Genomic DNA, 22,307 nt, shown 5'->3' with positions numbered 1-22,307 from the left:
AGTAGCCCCAGCCACTGACTTCTTACTTACACACCCTTGTCTCTCTCCCCCTCTCCCCTTACACTGCATGCCAAAGGAGAGAAATGCTTTCTGGCAAAAGTTTTGTCTGGACCAATGTGTTTCCACTGGAAATGAGTGTTTCAGTGAACTGTGACAGACAGTAGCGCATCTTGCCATAGGCAAAATAATAGCTTTGCAATTGAAAACAGGGTCTTGGGAAGTGTTGAGCTGGAACTTTTTAATTAGAGGCGCCCAACGTTTTTCCAGGGAACAGATTTTTGGCATAAAATGCTGGAAAGTATCAAGCTAACCACAACCATGAGTGAAAACCAGGAACGACTGTCTGCTGTGGCTCCTGCCCAGCTCCCATGCAGGCAATGCCAGTCAGGCCCCGTTAACGTACATAACATGAATTAAAATGGCAGGAACTAAATCTTTCACTACCAGTAATCTCCATCTGAGGAATGGTAAGGAACATCAAACTTTTAAGGTTCCAAAACATGCAGTCTAATTAATTAGCCATCACACACCTTGTTCATATTGAAAATATTTTGTCTGCAGGTAGAGCTGCACTGGCACACATTGGTAATGTGGCATGGAAAGCAGCTATACTGGCAAATACCTCTTATTATAGAGCTCTAAACAGAAGGAAAATGTCTTGGCAAATAGATTCTTTTACCTGTATAACTATATTTATACCCAGGCTTTCATCAACGCAGCAACTTTCTCACAGTCCTACTCTGTAAAGCTTTCTACTGTATGAAAGCCCTGAGATTGGTTACTGAACCTGATCATCTACACGGGTGTTTAGAGTTCCCAGCATCTCCCCTGACAGAATCTCACTATAAGTAATACACAGGTATTTACTGGAATCAGGCAGACAAAATTCAGTCCATTTTCAGTCTGAATAGTTTAAACCATGCTCTGGGATTCTTTGACGGTTTGTTTGGGAAGAAAACAAAACCTCCTCCTGCTGATGAGTTCTAATTCACCTCCATCTAGGCTTGGTACAAAGAAATGGTGAGGCAATCATACATACTTCTGCCGTCTACTCTGCAAATACACTGAGCTTTCATTTGAGAAAATGGCACATTGCACAGAGATGCAAACAAAAGATTTGAGATTATATTCATTCATTCCAAACCAAACACAACAATCATTTCTTTTCTGAAGTCTGAGAAACAAGAAAGCCTTTTTATTTAATGAAATACAAACATATCTAACTATAGAAATACAGTGCAATTTTAATGTTAGAGTAGAATTTTCAGCTTCTGATCTATAGTCATATTCCTACTTCAGACTTTGGGAGATTGCATGCAATTACCACTTTTCTGTGTGTTAACATTTAGTGCACAACATAATTAATTAAAGCACGTGTCGTATTCTAAAGGGTACTGTTTCACAGTCATATACACATTCATATCAATATATACACATTCATATACTTTTACATTGATACACTGTAAAATAATTATATGCCAAAGGGACAGTAATTACTGTAATACCACAGGTGACTTCAGGATAAATGTAATAGCGCTCCAGACATGTATAAACCAAGTAGCTGTTTGCAGCAAATACTTTTGAGTTACACAAACGATACCAACCAGCAATGTGCAGAAGCTACTAAAAAGGAAGGGACATACCGGGGTAGTGGTTCGTCTCATCCAATAATCCATCTCCACGCAAACCAGAATCAGATGTTCCAGAGGCAGATGTAAAATCTGTGCAAAAAATGCGGAATTAAATTATGATAGTTAAAATGCCTTTCCAATATTCATCAGGAAAACATTTGTCTCATGCTGTGAAATAAAAGGGAGTTTTATTCCTTTCTGAAATTGGTATTAAGAGCCCCTAGCCCCCAAACTCATTCTCAATAGTTCACCTGTGGATTGTTCTCTTTGTTCAAAATATCCTCAAGTTTTAGACTTTTGCTATGCTTTTTGTCCCTGTTACATTCCGGCAATAAAAAGCACAAACTAATTTAACATATACAAAAATTACTTTTTTCCACCTTTTGAGTTCACTGAATAGCACCTACCACCACTTGAGACATGCAGCCATTTGTCTTCATAGTAATAATTCATACAAAATCAGCTAAACCTAATAGTAATTTTCAACAATATAAACCTGTGATTTACTCATGCCATGGAAAAGGTTTTTGGCTTTTTTTTTTTTTTAATCTTAGGAACTGAGGGAAAGCCAGCACTTGTCTCTTATGAATTCATAGGAGAACAGAGCAGGAAAGAGGAAAATGCGAAACATGTTCCCTCTTGCACTTCTCTGAATGAGGGTGTTGAATGTGTTTGCAACGTAACTACTTGCAGCCGATTGGCACCAAGCCCTGACAAGCTCTTCTCTAATAACGTGTGTTTCTCTCAGTACCAAAATGTAATCGGCAGAACTTGCTTGATACATTCTAAATTCAAAACATACTAAACATCCTAGACACTGAAGATGTGAAAAGGGTCGTTATTCACAGACTCCTAATCAAAGCTCTGTTTCGTGTCATTATTTGTTTGGTTTTACATGTTTCCTGCTTACTTGAATGAAAATGTTTGGTGTTGGAAACTGTCACACCTAGCTCGGAGAAGGCAGGCAAGGAGCTGTGCTGCATTCAGAAATGCCCAGGTACAATGGGTTGTTTGATTTTAGCTTTTGGAAAAGTCTGCACTTTTGCTAGGTTGTAAATGATATTGATTTATTTGGTGATTTACTTTGCAGCAAATTGAAGCTATATGCAAGCTAAATACAGCTTCACTGAAGCTAATTATGATGATGGGGGCTGTAAAGATTTAGAAATAGATAATTGTATTTGTTTGACACGTACACTGTAAGTCAAAAATACAGCCCTCTTCCACAGCACATACATAGAGTAAATGTAACTTAAAACACATTTCATTAACAGTTGCAGCTTCTCTGCCTGTGAAAGCTTTAAGGTGCTATGAAGCAATGACATGGAAACATTCCTGTAAGGAGAGATCACCCCTATATTGATGCTGGGGTCACAGAGGGTCTAAGCCAGCAAGTGGGGCTAGGGACACCATGATCTCCCCATCTTTTTTTTCACTGAAAGTCAATCTACAGTTAGTAATGTTTGCTACGTGAAACATTGACCAAATAATCTTTCTTCTTCTATACTTGTTGGGGCTGCAGCTGTTCCAAGCAAAAATAGATTCTGGAGGTACAAGCATCTGGGTGGAGTAACTGGAGGCCTGGCACTGAGCTGGCAATGGCACAGAGCGCAGACTGCAGCCCCCGGAGATCTCACCTGTCACTTGCTAGGGACAGAGTTCAGTTCCTGGAGTTTCAGGGCTGCTCTCATGGTGTTCCCAGAGAGACAGGAGTTTGACTTTTGGTATGGATTTTCTAGAGATGAAAATACACCGCTGCAGATTTCTTTCTCAGGATCAAGCATCAAGTGATTGCATCTGGAGCAGGATGCAGATGATCTGGACAGACGCCAAAGTTCTCTCACAGATGCATAACAGAGTTTAGCTTGTTGGCTATTGATACACATATACTGCAGCTAAGTTTTAAGCTAACTAGAAGGATACTTGTAACAGCATAAATCCGACAGTACCTGGGTGAGATTCCCACAGCTTTCTGTACTTTTAAATCTGTGCTGCTGTATGTATCCTACCTGCTTAGCTTCAAATCAGCCAGAATCCATCTGCGTCTGTAGCCAACATGCCACCATCTGTGCTGCGGAACAGAAGTAGTTCTGAAGTGTACCTGTACATCAGGGCGTGGGGAAGGATGGGATTCCTGCTAGGGAGAGACAGCACCATGGGATACGCAATGCCACGTTCTCCCACTCCGGACCAGTCTGATGGCTGAGGTCTGGGAACCAAAGACCTTGAGACCCCACAGCCTGCAAACATAAGCACCCACCGCTCCCAAGGCTTTGGAACTTTTTGCTGTGAGACTGAGCACCCGAAAGCCCTGACTAATCTGAAAAGAGATCCTTTCCATCTCAAGCCCTTGCCTAACGAAATCGGTATTCCAGTCAGCTCCATCACTAGAAAAGGCAGCTGCAGTATGCAGGGGAACATATTTCATTTTCCCAGTTCCACGTGCTAGTGTTTTGCAAATGAAATTTTCTCTGACTTTCAGGCTGTCTGAAATCTAGAAATTAAAATGAAATGTAATTGTCAATGAAAGGAAAGCACTACTTTTGGGGCAGCTCCATTTGTTATATATAAAATCTCCTAGACTTCTCAAAGTGTCTTTGATGCCATCTCAAATTACTTTCCTTTATTTTTTTTATTGAGATCTCAAAAGTCAGCTGCTTAGGGGCTTTCAGTGCCCAAATTCCCACTCATTATTTCATTTGACACTCAGATCCCTTGAGCAGCACTGAAAAATTATGAAGCCTTAATAACTGTGCAAGACTTCCAAACAATAGCTACAATGAAGAAACTGGTTCTGGCACTAAAAACCAATGAATATGTAAGACAAGTTGTATCTGGAGAGAGTAAACACATGAAACCAGGCTACCAGTAGTGTCTTTCAAAAGATATACAATGTAAGCTGCATACTCTTCGATAGCTCAAGGGGCTTATAGTCAATAAATTTAACAGGCTGCAACCAAAAAAGTCAAAGCTAAAGTACAGTATGTAAATGGAAGCTAGAGTGCACTCTTCTTTTCAACCTTAGGACAGAGTTAATAGAGGGGAAATGACAAAAGACATAAAAAAGGAATACACAGGATTTGACAGACTATGTTTTTTTTCTTTTAACTTCAAGGCAAACTACCAGACTATTTTGGTTTACAGATAAATCAAACAAAGAACTTTTATCAGTTTGCATAGAAGTCTCATTTTCAGCATTGGAAAGATTAAGCTTCAGAGCCTTATTCCGTATGTGCATGTGAGGGATTACAAGGGAAGTGGTGTAAATAATTACCTTGTTGAACAGAGATTAGGTTCAATGATTGTATGGTAAAATAGTTATGTTTTCTGCACTTATGAATTAAAATATCCATTGAAATTTCCTGTAAACTAGTAAAGCTCACAGATATTTGTGATAATAGGGTAACGACAGTAGCAGTATCTGACAGCCCCGTCGCTGCCCCTGCACATTATTCATGGCATTCTGATGTTCAGTGTGGGGAGCCAGATCCTCAGCCTTGCCAGATTTGTTTGCAGCAGCTCGGTGCTTTTGTGACAAAAAATGTTTCCTTTAGGAATTCCCTTTAATTTTCCAGTTATACAGTCACACTTAATGCAAATGTATTGGACCCCTCTTGTTCTTTCGATTTTTCAAGACCTGCCCCTGACTCTTCCCACTTGACTAAGAGCACATAAGGGTTGATTTTTAACTGACTTGCTCCTCACATGGATATTCATACTTGTATAAGCTGTCAGTAAAATTGAAGTAGCTGGACTGTTCCCACTGAGATTGCTCTTTCCTCAAATATTTTGTTTTGCTGTTATTAAAAAACTCTTGTGAGGAAGATGGGAACTGTACATGTGGGGCAATAAAGACCTTGTTTTTTGATATGACAGGCCTAGTCTCTGCTCTGACTAAATGGTGGCTTCTTGGATGGAAAAGGTGTGGTCTGAGAAAGACAGAGCAGAAAATGTTGTGGAGGCTCTTGTAGCCCAATTCAGCATTTTAATACAGACTGTAACATGCGGAAACTCCCTCTCTGAGTGGCTCAGTATTTCCGAACACATTCCAGGTAACTTACTGTTCTCAAGAAAGATGAAAATAAATTAACCAGAAACTGTCAGCTACTTGCCTCTGCACCCATAAAACAGTACAATAACAAAAATTTCTGTTTACCCTGGTGATATAATTTTAAAGTTTGCAGATATATTGGTAGCTGTATATCCGTCAGGACAGTGAAGAATGAGGCTCACTTCATCTACTTGCTAATTAAACAGTAAGCTGTGTAGTAAAGTAAGCAGATAAAAGGGTGAAGACAATTTAGCTCATGAGAGAAACAGTCCCTTATGAGTGACAGCAAGGACAAACTCACGTAGTTTGTCTGGGATAGTCCCAACTTCCAGTGGTTGGGTTCTCCACACAAAGTGCAGCCTTTTGTCTAGCACATGTCCTGGCAAAGAAATCAGGGCTTTATAACATCCTATAAAAATTATGTTGCACTAGAAAAATTTCTTAATGCTTAATTACATTCAATGGAAAAAGATTTTAAAGTCTTAGGTTCTAACTTCTTAAATAGTTCCTACTACAGATGCAATATGTTATGATTTCTTTTGAACAATATTATCTACCAAGTCTAGTAAGCTGTGTGAAATAGGGCCTGGATTTCTGCTCTTGTTTCATTACAATGGGCAGTGAGGTAAGTAGATAGGAAAGAGAATTGTACTGTGGATCTGGGTGGGATTTTTTGAAAGTATAACACAAAACTAGTTTTAGATAGGTCCATGAAAGACAGTCATCAAAATTCATCATTATGTCTTCAATAAGGCTCTTGATAATAATTTTGGGTATTTGTACTCTCAATATGCCGTTTCTTAGATTGTCTCTATAGAAATGCGTGTCTGTGGTGCAATGGGGATGTAGCCAAACAATGTGTAAGCCAGTCACACTGGGCAATGACAGCAGTCTGTTTTCAGAAACACAGAGCACACAGTTCAAGCTGCAAACTTCATTCAGCAAGCTGAAAAAACAAGGAGGTTAATGTATGCCGAACTCAGTGTTGCCCTAGCTGTTTTCAAACCTAGGCTGTGTTTACACTGAAGTTTTGTGATGGTGAAGACACAAAACCAGAGCCTCAGCTTTGACTGTGCATGCCAGTAATTGGCAAAAAATGGGCTCATCTACCCTTGATCAAGGGAGAGGTGCTTAGACATGCATATGGCAGATGAGCTCTTGATGCAGAAAAGCATTAACAACCAGCCACCCAGGGAAGGTAACAGGCTAATCCGAAAGTGCAATGAAAACAGAAATCTTCCAGCACACATAAAAGTAATCCCTGACACACAGTTAAGCTGAGAAAACTTTATCTCAGGTAGGTAATGAAAAATACACATCCACTTTAATAAATGTACCTCTCCATATGGCTAGCAATTAACTTTTTCTTGTAATTACCTTTTCTCCCTGTTAGTTCTCATTGTTTCTTTAATGTATAGTCATCCCATGGACAGTTCCATTATGACAATCTTGAGAACAGAGAACTTGCTGTCTTCTAAAGAAAAGAGGAAAACAAAAGATTTATTGGGACTAAATTTGCCATACCACATACCCAGATGATTTCACCCACCATCAAACTGCACTGGCTGATTTTAGCAGGAGAAAGGCAGAAGGCAAACATACTCTCTATATCCACAAACTAGGAGAAAGACAGAAGGACGTTGTGCTTTTGGACTGCATTAAAGTGAAAAATGAAATGCTTTTGCTTTTCTTTATAGTTGTTTAAAAGTCTTTGATTAAACACTTGTTTTCCTTTTAGTGTACTTTTCCTCAAAATTTACTTTGCAATGTTTTTGGGCCTGTGAGACCCTTTTAAAATTCTGGTGACAATTTTGTATTCTAGAAGGGATTCAAACGTGTTATCACATGTTCCAAAATATACCAACTTACATATTACTTAATATTAAAAAAATCTGGCTCATTAAATTCATAAAACTAGAAATTTCAAAAACACTACATTCATTTACATAAACTTATTTTTTGTCAATTCTGTCTATTTCAGTAATGAAACACTATCTGAAATATGGTCATAATAGTTAGTTTATGCAATACTAATCAGAATTTCCAAATAAAGTTAGCCAAACAGCATTCTAAACAGATGTGCTCTGTCTTTGCTTTGTCTGATCTTTGCCTTTTGCTGACCTAAAAAAAAAAAAGAAAAGAAAAGAAAAAATAATTATTGAATCAAATGATTAAAAAGTTCTTATTCAATTAGGCAGAAAACTACCTCTAAGTCAAATGGCGTCATACAGAGTAAGCAAGGTCAAACAGAAATGAAATGGGATATCCAAAATCAGGTAAGACGCATTAGCTCTATCTACAAATAACCAGTGAGTTATGAGATTTTCAAAAGCCCTAATGAAATTGGTGGGAGCTCCCCCTGACAGCCAACTGAGCAGTGTGGAAAAGTTTAACCAATCAATCTAATTCTCAAATTCATGTGTTCATTGTTTAAACTCATGCATCTATAAATCATTTATTGTACAGCAAAGGTTTATCCAATTTAATACTGGATAGTAAAGGGATGCAAACACTTGATGTCAGACGTTCTAGACAATGAATTATTTCTGAACCAATTTTAGCATTACATTAGCTGCCATGTGCCGGTTTTGAGTCTACACTTGTGTCACTGGCTACCTAATATTAAATAGTGAGGTTTCTGTTTCCTACCTGTTTATTTTTCTGAACAAATGTGTATAAATAGATGCTAAGTTAATGGTACAAGTACAAATGAGCTTATCTTGCCTTTTCTTACAAACTGAGTTAGGGTTTTTATTTCAGGAGCTATAAACAGAAATTTGGAGTTTATGCTCAGTTGTGGTGGCCAGAACGGCAGTGACTGATCAGCTGTCTGGCTTTAGGAAGACAAAACTGCCAAAGCAGAGACATTCCCTGTTTGGTGGAGAATACCGAGCTGTCTCTTGAGCTATGTTTGCACCTGACAACATTTGAGAAAAGTACTGGAACTCCTGCTTCCCAGGCCCATCACAGACATGACATTTCAGCTCGACCTTCTGCTCTGGGCAAGTGGCAATTGCTTGAAGCAAAATACCATGTGGTTGTTCTCTCCCTGAGGGTCTACGACAAGCACTTTGATTTCCTTGAGCCCAAAGGTCTTCAGCAGAGTAACATGGTAATAGCTTTACAAGTGAACAGTATCTCATGAGTGACTAGATATAGACCTGTTTTTGGAGAATTGCTCACACTGCCGTAAGTCTGTGTCATCATCTCTTCCATCAAACCTACATACACTGACGGGGTCATAAAAATCCATTCTAATGTAGGAGACACCTCCTATCAACTTACAAGAAATGAAGCTCTGCAGTGCAAATCTCAATTCTAAATTACATCCACGTACTTTTAAAATTATAAAATATTAGAGAGCTGAGCATCATCCTTATCACTAGGTACCACCCCTGAAAAATTCTTAAGAAACATTGCCAATTGTTTCTGGTAAGGAAGCTACTATTATATAAATATTACAATTACCAAGCATGTTATATCATTTAAGTGTATATTTAGCTTAATTATGGTAAAATTTGATAGTATTCTGTTGATTTCATAATTACTAGAAAAACTGCAAAATAAAATACATGTTTGGGGGACTGGGAATTTGATGTCATTTATAATCAACAACATTGTTCACAATGATGGATCCGAATATACAGAAATTATTTCACGTCACAGCACTGGTGCTTACACTTGCTTTTCCACTCACTTTTCATTACCATTGCAAAGTAGTTTTCATAGACAGTGCTTATTTTAGTCATGGCAGAAACTAATGAATTTTTCAGACTTGTGTCTGGGTTTTATCATACTCCTATACAACCTTTTATTATACTCCTACAAAATCTGGTTTTTATGTATTGTACTATCAAAGAGTGGGCTGAGGATGCCCTTACTTCCCTTTGAATCTTTTTTACAACTTTGTAATTCAGAAATTTAAACTTCTCTTTACCGATTATGAACTGCTAACCTCTGAGTCTGGCCTTGCTTCTCCCTCTGGGTCACTGTGAAAATTATCTGCACTACAGTGGCATCCAGAGTCTCTCAATTTTGGCCCTGTTGTACTAAACAATGTAAAAACAAGGCTGTAAATAGTCCCACTCTCAAGAGCCTGCAGTCTGGCATGTTTGCAGGACAGATTTTAGCAAAGTAAATAGACAGTTGAGCTAATTCATTTCAAGCTAACACTCATATCTCTACTCCGTACTGGAGCGTAAGCACGATCTAAGTCAGCAAGACAAGGGAGATGGGAGCAGGTGCTAAATAAGTGATAGGAAAAGGGGAACTCGTAATTCCTCCCTCCACACAGCTGACATGAACATGGTATTCACAGCAAGATATCCAGCAGAGAAGACAAGATGTTGCGTGAGCGACTGTCAGCCTGAACATCATTTTGCCCTTTCTGAAAAATTGTCCTTTGAAGAGACATGAACGCCACCAGAGTGATTCACAGCCCTGTTAGATGTTTAAGCTGCTGGAAAACCTTCACCATAAGGGGAACCTTGTGGCCACTCCAGTGCCCAGGGAAGATGGCGGTGCTGAATGTATTAATTTTGTGCTGTTTTCTAGAGAAATGTAAAGAGGTAAAAAAAAATCTGAAAGGGAAAGAGAAATGTAGTTTGGCTGATACAGTGAGGCACAAGCATCCAACAAACTCTAAACTCTACTCCCTATTTTTTCTGCTGCTTCTACTTGATCAGCTTGTTTTACTCCATGGATTGATTTCCTTATTGGTAAACAAAAAAAGACTGACAAAGGTCTTTCTTACCTCTTTCTGCTGTACCCTGTGGGAATCTGTGAGTGGAAAGAAGATGTTGCAGATGTGAGATGTGTGATTGCAGTTGTTTCCATAGGTATCTCTTGTTCCTGTGGAGACAGTTGTTGCCCTAGAAAGTATATAGTGAGTGCTGAGCAGGCAGACTCCAACACAGAAGTTGTCTGATATAAAGGCGTGAAGAGAATAGCATTAATTTCTTAACCTATGCTCTAAATTTGCTGTTTCTTCCTTGTACAGGTGAGGTTCAAGTGAGTACCACTTAATGCCCAACAGAAGAAGGAAAGACATTGTAGCAGTAGAAAGGTAGACACTCTGGTGAAGAAAGGCTTTAGAAAACTAAATGCAATTGAAACAGTAGAAAATTGAGGCCTTTACATAGGTAGAACAATGTTTTTTCCCTCCTATCATCTTCTACAGGTAAGCTCTCCTTACCTATTCCATGCTCGCCTCACAACTCTCACACTTCTACTGTCCTGGCTGCTTTTTTTGGGAACACTAAGATAACAACAGTGGAAAGGCAATAATGATGGCATTTCATGTTGTAAAGGGCAGATGCAGTTAAAGCAGTTACTTAACTTGAGGGTGGACAACCCTCCTAAGAGAGAGCCATGTAGTGCACTTCTAAGATGTGCACCATCTATCTCGGAATACCAAAGGAAATACCAGCTGTGGGAGTAGTTCCCTGATGAAGATGGTAACCATTCTACACAGAGCCCAGAGCAAGTCAGTGGCCAGCAGTGATCCCAGCTCATCCATACAGGGATGTGGCTGGGGAGAGGTGGGTGACCACATACACTGCCCTACTGCTGTAACGCAAGTAAGGCTCAGCAGATATTTCTTCTGGTTGAAAACTGCCAAATATCTAGTAAACATGCACAAACCAATTTGTGAACTTGTACAAGCTTTCTGGGGAGAAATGTAACAAATGGGCAGTCAGGTTGAGACATAAAAGGGTAGGTAGACCAATCCTGTAAGCATCTAGACTCTAACTGCTATTGCTTATGGCAGTGGAACATCAATGCTGCACTAATTCATGTCAGAATGATGAATGCCCCACTATAATTGAAGGTAACATGACAACTCAGACAACAGTGCAGACCACAGTTAATTTCAAGTTCTGTAAAATGGTTGGCATTTACATAGATTAAGACCATATTTCAAACAGCTTAATAGAAAATTATAACATGAATTTTTATAGCATAACCTATAATTTATTTTTCATTAACTACTCAAGTTCAATTTTGATACTGTAAAACTAAATGCATTTTTTAAGCTTTTACCTTCATCAATCATTTGATTTTTCTGACACGTGGCATATCTAATTCAATGGTATTGGCTGCTCTGTTTTTAAATAATATCCTGTTTTCCAGGATACAAGTATGATTGTATTTAGACATCTTTAAAAAATGTAGTGAAAGCAATTTCAATCAAGAATGAGAGAAAAAAAAAAAAACTTTCTTTACAATGAACAGCAGGAACTGAAACAAGTTAGTAATAAAGAAGACAAAACCAGTATTGGAATACTTTGGTTTCATTCACACTGAAGTTTCCGGTGTCGTGGAAAGATTATATGAGTCCTGTATGTAAGTTAATACTGCTGTAGATCACCATTGCCATCTCCTGGTAAATAAACCATATAACTGTATTGTGGAGCTTTTTCTAAACAGTCGTATATTGTACAACTGTAGAGAGATTACACCATAAATAGGCAATAAAGGATTTAGAGTATTTACTGTGAGACTATCATTGCATTTTTATTCTTTGCTCACATAAGACCTTTATAAAGAACTGCATTACAGTTGATAAATAGTGGCATTTGCTCCAATGCATTCTTTATGCTGAAAAGAAATACTGCTAGTTATGACTCTGTAAATTAAGGTGAGACGTTGGGTATTGTTGTGATTGAAACAAATACTAGTGCCGCTTAAGAAAAACTCACCATAACCAAAACAAATATATGCTTAGACAGAAGTCATCAGTTTCCGCTGTATTGTGATGGGACTGTGCTATGGTAGTCAGCCAACACAATGTCAAACAGAGTTATGAAGCAACAGTGGGCATGACAGCAGTGACAATAAGGAGCTTTCATTTCACTTTCTGCTATTTTTAATCCTTTTATTTTCTTCCCATTTTTGTTGTCCTTCCAAGTGTCATTTCCCATTCCACTCCCTCTCTCTCATCTCCCTTTTTGTCTTTGTGCAGCTACCTGAAACCTCCTGATAAACAATGTATGTCCTCTCCTGCTTGGAGAGGAAGGAGTGGACTCGTCCTGAAGCCAGCATGAACAACCCCCTCCCCAGAAGAACTGTCCCTGTGTCACATCATAACCTGCAAATCCTCACCTTGCCCTGCAATCTCACCATCACGTGGGGAATGGGAATGAGATCGGTCTACATCTCATTACCCTTTGGATCAGAGTGCAGCATTCAATGTGATGTTGAGCCTTGATAAATCATCCTTTCAATCAAATCAGTAAACAGAGAGAAATGCTATCTAACTGGCAATAAATTTCAGACAAGTTCAGCAAGGAGTGACAGATTAGTCGAAAGCCTGTGCCTTGCTTTGTTTGTGTATTGCTTCTGCAATGTTTCTCTCTGCAACTGAGAAAGCAAGTTCCTTCCCTTGCAGCTGCATGCGTGCTGTTGACATTGCCACTCAATATGACAGGGAACAACCCCTTTAACAAGTTTTTGCTTTTTCCCGGGGAAACAGAATAAACGTTTTTATCATTCTGGAATAAACTCTGGCTGAAGGTTTTCTGCTAGCATTGAACTTTCTCGAGCCAGAGCTGCATCATGAAGAGTACTTAAGTGCAACCTTCGTGATGGTGACAATTCGGTTTGTTTCTTTCAGCTCACCAGTCACACAGCCAAGACTGCACTGTATGGGGTCAACCACAAATGCTGAAAAAGAGGATGACAGATGCAAGTGGAATGGCTTTTTAGAGTTGCCATGGTGTCATAAAGAGTAAAGACTAACAAGCTCTGAAACAGCTGTGAAAGTTGCTGGTTGTATTATAGATAGCTGGAAGTAAAGAAGAGCTCTAGAATGGGACAGAGAACAGCATCTTGAGGGATTAATACTTTTTTTTTCATCAACCTAGTAGCCTCTCAAGGGGACACAGACTTGGTCTTGGACTCACAAAGGCATTTAGAAATTAGAGTCTATGGCAGGTTACACGTAATGACCGTAATGGCTATTAAGGCCAAAAGGGATTGAAAAACACAAGCTTAATTATTAGACTATCCCAAGGGATCTAGAATCAACACAATGCTAATGGTATATCCAGTCACTGTTACTAGATTATGCCTAGAAAGTTTTCCCCGAAACAACACTGTAATTATGTATTTATTAATCTATTTTTGTTTGGTTTAGCTGTTCTCTACTCTTTAAAAAATATATTAACACTTCCTGTGAAAAAGAAATTCAAACCAATGTAATTTCACTGAAGATATGGGTAAAACCAGCTTTCTTCAGAAACTACAAGATAAAACAGAAGTGTCTGTACTATGGAAATAGAGAAGACAGATGAAAACTAAAAGCTGAGATATATTTCCTGTTCTTCAGAGAGTGGCAGTCAGGTCTGCAACTGAAATCAAGGACCTGCTCATTCTAAGAGTTTGAGAAGAATACATGCCCCTCAGGGGAACCTGGGCTTAAAACATGCTAGAGTAAAGATAGAGAATGCAATTCCCACTGCTCTGTCCGTGATAAGGTACTGGGTTTCCTTGAGATGCCTGACAGAATGTGCTTCTGTTGCCTCCCATGCCCTTGCATGATAGAAAGATGAAAGCTGGAGTGCAGTGTAAATTGAATTCTATATGAATGTTTTGGCAGCCAAGGTTGCTCTCAAACATTTGGCAGATCTGGAACACCCCTCTGTCTTTGACCTGTAGCAAGTACAGCAAGATTACACGTGTCAATGGGCAGATAATAACTGGAATTAATTACCATTTCAGATGGCAAAATGCAAGATGAATTAAGGAACAAGTCACAAGCACTGGTTTGAGTAGCTACAGTGCATGTGGTCTTCCAAGGCACAACTCTAGATGCCATTTTTTTGCAATGAACATATAGCCATATTCACTTCTCAATCAGCTCCTAAGAAAAATTGTTTTGCAATATCAACCAGCCATTCATATACACTCTGGGCAGTGCTATCATGGGCTGGCAAAATTAAGACACAAAAAAAATGAAGGTGCAATGACACTGAGCATCAAACTCATGCAGGACAATGGTAACAAATGGTGCAGTTGATTGCTGCTTGTGCAGTTTCATACACTGTCTGGTTCGGGCCTAGTGAGAACACCTGCATTGATGAATTATGCCTGTCTGTTGTTTGCACATGTTGGAACCAGTGCAGTGAGATCAACTTAAAGCAGATTCAAGTTGCTGTCAGTGCTAAACTTCCTGTCCAGAACCAAATAAACTTTAACTATTCTCTTACTTTTATGTTGGCTGTTTCCTCAAGGGAAACAGTTTGATTTGGCATGCTGGAGTCATTAACCACAGCTTGACTGTCATCAATTCCTACAAATCATCCAACTATAAAACTGAAAGCATGGAGATTCTCAGAGACATGAAGTTTGCAGTGACATGAGAAGAAATGTAGATAGCATGAAATCTTTAGGGAATATACATATATAGATACATACATACACATAAATATCACAGAGAGAGAGATCTCACCTCAGTCTATACCAGTAACTACATTCTACTCCCAAGGTTATCCATGCATCAAGAAAGGAGAGAAACTCTCTCATCTTTTTTTAACAGTCTTAAACTCTAAAAATCAGGAGGTGGAAAATAACCGTAAGCAAATTCTTTGTACAATGTAAGTGAGAGCTGCAAGACTGACCTTCCCCTTTCCCTTGAGACTGCATTTTCAGTAATTGTGCTTAAAATATATTCTTTAAAGGAGGAGGCAGTAAGGGGCAAAAGGGATAAAACAGTATTTCAAAGACTTAATGAAACATTGATGAAATGCTGGCTGTCCATGTTATCTTCCTATGCCACATTTTTGACAATTGGGAGTTTACTATTAAGCACTACATATTTTCCTTAGCATACATGGGTAGGAAGCCAAAGATTCTAGCCTTTACTTCCCAAAAGAAGGGCATTTTAATACAGTTTTTAGGACAGATAAGTCAGAGGTACATTTGAGAAATGCAGAAAAATGTGTCTTCATAGAATTGACTGTGCTATCTAACAAGACCTATATAGCAGGATTATACTCCATGGCTTACAAGAGTATTGATCTGTATGTACTCCTCAGTGGTGTTACATTCATTTTAACATTGATCTCTGTTTCATTACACACTGCATCATGCACTCCCATTGTCATCTCAGTGCCCCTCTAAAATCTGAGTGTCTTCTGCTGCTGTCAAGACGTGCAGATGCATTGTGCAGCTTGCATTTCAACACATCAGTTTCAAAGCCTACTTACTCACACATGCACCCCTCTTTTAAAATCACACCAAGGACCTACAATGCCTTAACCATCCAAAGCAAAGTAAATATAGAGTGAAGAAGACATGGGCAAGTGCTTTTTCTTCAAAGAATTTTTTTACTCTGTGCATTGTTTGTGTTACCTTTCAAAGAAGCTTGAAAATACCATTTCTTTTCCTCACGGCTTCTTTCTGTTCCATTTGGAAAACATTGATTTTGCTTCCCCCTGTAATTCTTATGCAGCACAAATAAACATGGCTCTGTTTAATATATGTCCAGGTCTGTGCACTTTCATCAAATTGACTATAGCACTCAGAGAGAAACCAGTCCCTTTGTTGGCTTCTAGGATCACTACAATGTAATGCAAAATATCACAGTTCTTGCGACATTACTTGTTAGGTTAATTTGCTTATGCATGCTTTATTCTTCCAAACACATGACTGAGCACCAGGGCCTCACGAATTCTTGTTTCAGCTTTAATAACCTGCATTCAGTTTCATTACAGTTAGATACAAGGATACATGGATCAAAAGCTAATTATACCAGACACTGTGCAAATACACAAGCAAAAAAGCCTTTTTACCTAATAGGTTAACAAAATGGTACAAATGATCTTAGCCTTATCACCTAAAACTCTGCTCCAAGTTTGCTTAATGTTCTACTGGTGGAAGTTAGAGATTAAGTCTGTTGTTTTCGGGCTTGTAAATATGAGGACAAAAACCTTAAAACCTACTACAGCTCCCTACAGGGAACATCTGCTCCCTTGCTGAGTGTGTCTTCAAGATGATGTTCAGACTTGCTAGTTCCTACCATATTCAGTAATTCTGGGCAAAAGATATCTGATCTTGCAGCCACCTCATTATGCCAGCCTTGGGGAGCTAGTGCAGGACATCTCGACATTTGTACCTCCACTATTCCGCAATAATCACCCTTGACTTCAATGTGTGGTGAGCTCCTGTGTCCTATCCCTCACATTTTTGAAACACGTATAATATTTACCCATCTGAGTGGAGAAAAATGCTTTGTTTTTCCCTTGCACATATGTTGCAACAAATGTGAACAAACTGAAAAAACACCTATTATTTTTGTCATCATGATTCCCAAGTTTTTTTCTCTATAAATTCCCCTTTTGTCCATTCGCACAGCTCTTGCTTTTTCTTGTCAGTATTTTGCTGTCAACCTATGTTCTTATAGTCATTTTCCTACTTTCAAACAGTAATGCCATATTTTATTGCTGCCAATCCAAGCCTCAGCACTTCAGCTACTGCACCATGGACTCTGATCCAGTATGTGAAGATGGGAGTCTTTCCAAGGACATCCTTAGGCACTGGCACTGGATCAGACACTATATGCAAGGATGGATTTCTCATATCCTTAGGTTAACTTCTGAAAGAAAAAGGCTCTATCCAGCAGGAGAATTACTTACCAGGCTAATATTTTATGCATTGAGCTTCAGAGTGTTGCAAGATGAGTTTAAGTATCACAGCAGATAAAGTCATTCCATATAATGAGTTCGTTCTTTAAACTGTTACCTCACTTACCACTGAAGCAACTAATCAGGACAAGAACAAAAAAAAGTACTGCTTATGCACTGCTGCACGACAATGTATTACTACTCACATCTCAAATTCTTTTCCTTAAAAAGATTAGATTTCAAAAATCCAGAGTGCTTTTACTTGTTGCACTGCCCTTTTTCATTTGTATACAATAGGAACTGACAGACTACCAATCAGGGAGACATCATTTTCACAGAAATTGCACATAAAAGATTCAGTAGCTGTGTGAATATAAACATGTACTTTATAGAAAGGGGCCCATCTTCTAAAAGTATGAAGATGTAACACTGTTCTTAAGTTACAGTATCAACAAAGAATCATTTCACCTTCACTAGTTAGCTACTTTGGGCATGTTCTGACCACAGGAAACATGGTCCGGAGGAGAAGAAAACAGGCTGGCTGGTTCCAAACCCACTGCTTGTTAACATGCTCAAACGATACATTCAGAATTTCCTTATTTATTTGGAAGATATGTGCAAGACCATCCCACATAGGGACTGGGGTTTGCTTTAGCAAACATGTTCAGCATTCAGATACTGAAGCTGTGAATGTCAATCCTATGCCAATCAACTTGCTTGTCTCTCCTGGATAGGAGAGCATCCTTTTCTCTGTGTTGTGTCATAAAAATGGTGTAATTGAGGAGGAGGAGGAGGAGAAAGAGGATGTCATTTCACAAATGATTCAGTTACAGTCATTCTTGCCTTCCCACTTATTTCACTGAATATCTGACAATCGAGAAAGGTGCAATTATCTAAAGTGAAGAAACTGCAATATTAACAGAAATTTTACCACAGAGATTAAACATGGAATTTCAAGGGCTCATTCATCAACATGTTGCTTACATGTTACAGGTAATCTGTGAAAATCACTAGAGTTACACAACTGGGAAAGACAGCGACTAATGAGATCCTGCCCCCGAAGGACATATTTCAGGTGAAAAGAAACAAAAGCATAATAGACAAGTGGCAAGGGCCAATGAGACAAACTCTTAATTGTAACTAATTCAAAGACGGGTTACAGGGCTACTCAGGATGCAGAAAAATATTCTGGAATTCTATGCTCTTTTATTTTGTGAGTACAGCAAAAAAACGGCCAGTCTACATGGTTGCCATAGTAATGTAAACAGAAATTTAAAATACATTTCTAATGCTGGGGGAAATTCCGTAGCCAAGGCTCTAAGCAACAGCATATCGTGCAAACAGGTCCTTCCATCCCCACTGCACTTTGAAAGTTTTAGGAAGTTTTGCTGAAGAAATGTAACTGCATCTCTTTCCTCAGCCTAGAGCTTGTCTTTGTCTATGTCTCAACTTGTCAACACTCTCTCAATTTGTAGTCTTCCTTCATTTTACTTTTACTACCACTTGTCTTCGAGCTTAATACACAGGTATTTCCTTTCCTCTGACTCCACTATTTTCTTCCAGTTTCATTCCAGTAAACTTCACCTCTACTTTCACAGCCCCCAGCACTACAACACTAGAATGACTTTCAAAAAGTAATTCATTAGCAACTATCATAATAATTTTTGATCAAGGATAACTAATTGTAGAGGATTGCCTTGATGGACACAGTGATCTGCTGCACATTCAGAATCAATGGCTAATGTGATGAAATCTCAGCCCTGTGTTTGGATATGTTACACCATTACTTGTTTATGTGTGTAAACAAGAATCAACTCGAGTAAAATTTTTGGAATTTCCTAGGTACAAGATCAATTAAAAAAAGCAAATATTTAATCCTATGATAACTGTACCCAATTCTTTTGTTCCTTGCCTCTCCTCTCCCTCTTGGCATGGTGTAGCACAGCTCAAACCTGGGCTGTGTGCTGAGGCAGCCCAGCTGGGAGCCTGCACGCTGCACACCCACACACTCGGTGTGCTCGGAGCATCAGGTGCTGCGAACACCTCTGACTTCCAGTGCTGCAGGAAGCAGAGCTGATTTGGAGAAGGGATTAAAACCGAAGCAAGAACATCATTACAGCAGTGCCCACTGCTGCTACTATCTTTAATGTGGTGCTGGCATTTTCATTATACGCTTGTATTCTCAGGTTTCATAACTCCATCAAAAAAAAAAATGCTGAGGGCTAAATATTGGCAAACAGTTCTGCTTGCCAAAAAATGAAGGATTTACAGAGTGCAGAGGGAGGGAGGCAGTCTCAGACTCTGCTTATTCCGGTGGGAAAGTGATTCCAACATGAACAGGGCTACACCAACAAGCAGCCTCTGCCTAAAACTTTGCCAGAACGTCCGTAGCCACATGCTAAACCCAGAGGCACAGTCCATAGCTTCTCAGTCCAGAAGCACGTCACTGGAATCCATGAAAAAAAATCAAAATGCCAGACTTCTCCCCAGACTGCAGATACGATACTTGCTTTTTGCCTTAGATCCATTTTGAACCACAAAAATAATTTTATAACCCACTGACGCCACTCGGCATAGACCTCCAGCTGTTTGATGCTGCTGTATGAGCAGACATGAATATTCAGCTCTGACATTCTGATGCTGTTTAACAGCCCTAGTAGGAACCAGAGCCCAAAGCAGCAACCAGGCAAGCCAACAAGGGCTCTGCCTCCAAGCTTTCCTGTGTCAGTTCTCTGCAAGCCAGCCTGCCTGTGTGGATCACAGTGCAGGTTTGGGGTCTGGGATGCTGCATGTGATTGGAGAGATGAAAAATGAGAAGCATTACTAAAGGGCTCTATGCTCTCATATAAATATATGGAACTTCATTAAAAAGTTGTCGACAAGTGGAGTGGCCTCTATTTTTTTCCACAAGAGAGTACAGGCGAAAATAATTTTGAATATGCAACCATATATATATTGTAACTATACATACATATATGACCACTGTGACCTTAACGTGACCTTATAATTATAGTGTGATAAAAACTGAAAAACAGAAAAATAATGTCTAGGAGAGATAACAAACAGAAGTAAAGAATACCACTAACTCACATCCATCCCCTCTCTTCTCTTACAGCCCAGTGACCTCATCTGTACGAATGACTCTCATAAAGTTAATGGTTTTATGACAGAACCATGCTATCTTAGATGCACTATTTTATATGCTGTTTTTTAATGTAAAATTAGAATTTACTGAAAAAAAAACACAACAAAACAAGCATTTACTAAGAAGAATACTATTTTGTAAAAAAAATGCAGGCTATAATTTCATTCCAGACTCTGCCTTTTTAAAGATCTAAGTGGCGTATACATGTCTTTGTTGTGTGATGCAGTGGTTACCATGGAAATTTATGGGTTTTTAAGTTTAGTGAAGATGATGCAGTCAAAAACATAAATAGCCTGAGCCCCTGGCAGGGTAAATTGTACAATGACATTCTAGAATAAATTTAGATGGCTTTTTTTTTTTTTTTCCCCCTGTAAGCAGATATTTGACACTAATATTTTTTGGTGGAGAAAAATACTTCACTTTTCTTAAGATGGCAATTATAATTTTTAACTTTACTTGCTGCTGGATGATATTAAATTATATAGCCCTTCTCATGCTCATAATCTATGATTCCTCAAAGACCATGATCCAAGCTGCTGGGTGTGGGAGAGTCTCCTGCAGTACTGCCTGGTTAAAAAGGGTTTTTTAAGCTTTGCAGGAACACCACCAGAGAGATTTATAAGTGAGGTTTCCTAATGGCTTAGCTAACAAAATCAGAAATGTATCCTGTAATAACTGAGTTCTAGGACTGTAGAGATCTCATACATATAAGCTTGCCTGGAAGCCAGAAAATTCATTTGTATCTTGATTAGAAAAAGAAAGACAATATTTTTAAAGCTGAAATTTTTGTTTGCCAAAATTGTTTAGAAACATAAGAGTGTTGTACAGGACCTGACCAAAGTTCCAGGTGATAACCTGTCTCCAGCAATGGGCGAAACAAGATACCAGGAAAGAGTCTACGAACAGGGCAGACTTTGAAGAATCAGGTCACCTATGTGCTCCCCCATCCTCCAGTCATTTGTGGTTCACAGACATCTTGGGTCAGACCCAGTAGATTTACTTCCATGAGATTGTCCTTGAAGTCCAGTAACCTTTCAGTTTCCATGGCCAAAAAGTCACAGTTAAGCTACCAGGTTGAGTTGTAGCCATGGCAGTCATCACAATATTGCAATAAATGTAATGTTGCTTTGACGAAAGGCTAAATGTCTAATTTTACTAATGATTCTGTGCACAAAATTTATGTCTGCTATATGGTTAAAGATAGTTTCAAAATGCTTCAGCAAGATGGACAAAGGAAGTTAGTAAAATAGCATTTTTAGTCCAGCGGTCTTTGGCGCTATTTCGTCTTGCCAGCTAAGTTCTTGATGAAAACTAGCACGAGAGCTATCAACAAAGCGAACAAACTGAAGCTACTTTCTCTAGCACTCCTGCTTTGTCATAGACAGAGATTACTGCCTTCATTTTTGCAGTGAAAGAATACTGTCTCATGTCTTGGTTTGCCTTCTACTGGGCAAACATATGGTTTCTCCACAAAGATTTTTAAACTTGTTAGGATGAATCTGGCAAAGCAACAAACGTTTAACTAGCCAACCAAAGTGATAAAAGTCTCACTGCTGGAGGAATTTCTAATAACTGTATCCCACTGATTCCACCTATCTTTTCACCCAGGATGAATTGCTCTAGCTCTGTTGATAAAAGGAAACTCTGCCAGTTAGTACCACTTGAAACTCTAACGCCTTCCAAATTCACAATACAGTATGTTTATTAATTAATTTGAAAGTAAGAGATATTTTAACATTAAGCAGCTGAATTTCTATGCACGCCATGTGAAATACAGCAATTTTTTTGTCTTTCTGAAGTCTTTCTCCCTTTGCAGGAGAACTTTTTGAGGAAATGGACCAACAAAGAAAAACTTA

At 38.8% G+C, this 22,307-nt stretch overlaps 1 long non-coding RNA gene across 2 annotated transcripts in view; it reads right to left on the bottom strand.

Annotated features, from left to right (window-relative positions):
* Positions 1 to 925: 925 nt before the first annotated feature.
* The window catches only part of LOC135580241 (uncharacterized), a 100,051-nt gene continuing 78,669 nt past the window's right edge, over positions 926 to 22,307 (bottom strand). For both annotated transcript variants that reach the window (XR_010474660.1, XR_010474659.1), the window contains 3 exons: positions 10,436 to 10,553; positions 7,060 to 7,156; positions 926 to 1,721 (listed from right to left, as the gene is read on the bottom strand). This is a non-coding gene — a long non-coding RNA (uncharacterized LOC135580241). The remainder of the gene's footprint in view (positions 1,722 to 7,059; positions 7,157 to 10,435; positions 10,554 to 22,307) is intronic.

Source organism: Columba livia, chromosome 9, assembly GCF_036013475.1.
Source record: "Columba livia isolate bColLiv1 breed racing homer chromosome 9, bColLiv1.pat.W.v2, whole genome shotgun sequence".
Lineage (NCBI taxonomy): Eukaryota > Metazoa > Chordata > Aves > Columbiformes > Columbidae > Columba > Columba livia.
Note: the sequence above shows the minus strand (reverse complement) of the source record. Positions and strands in the feature narration are given on the sequence as shown.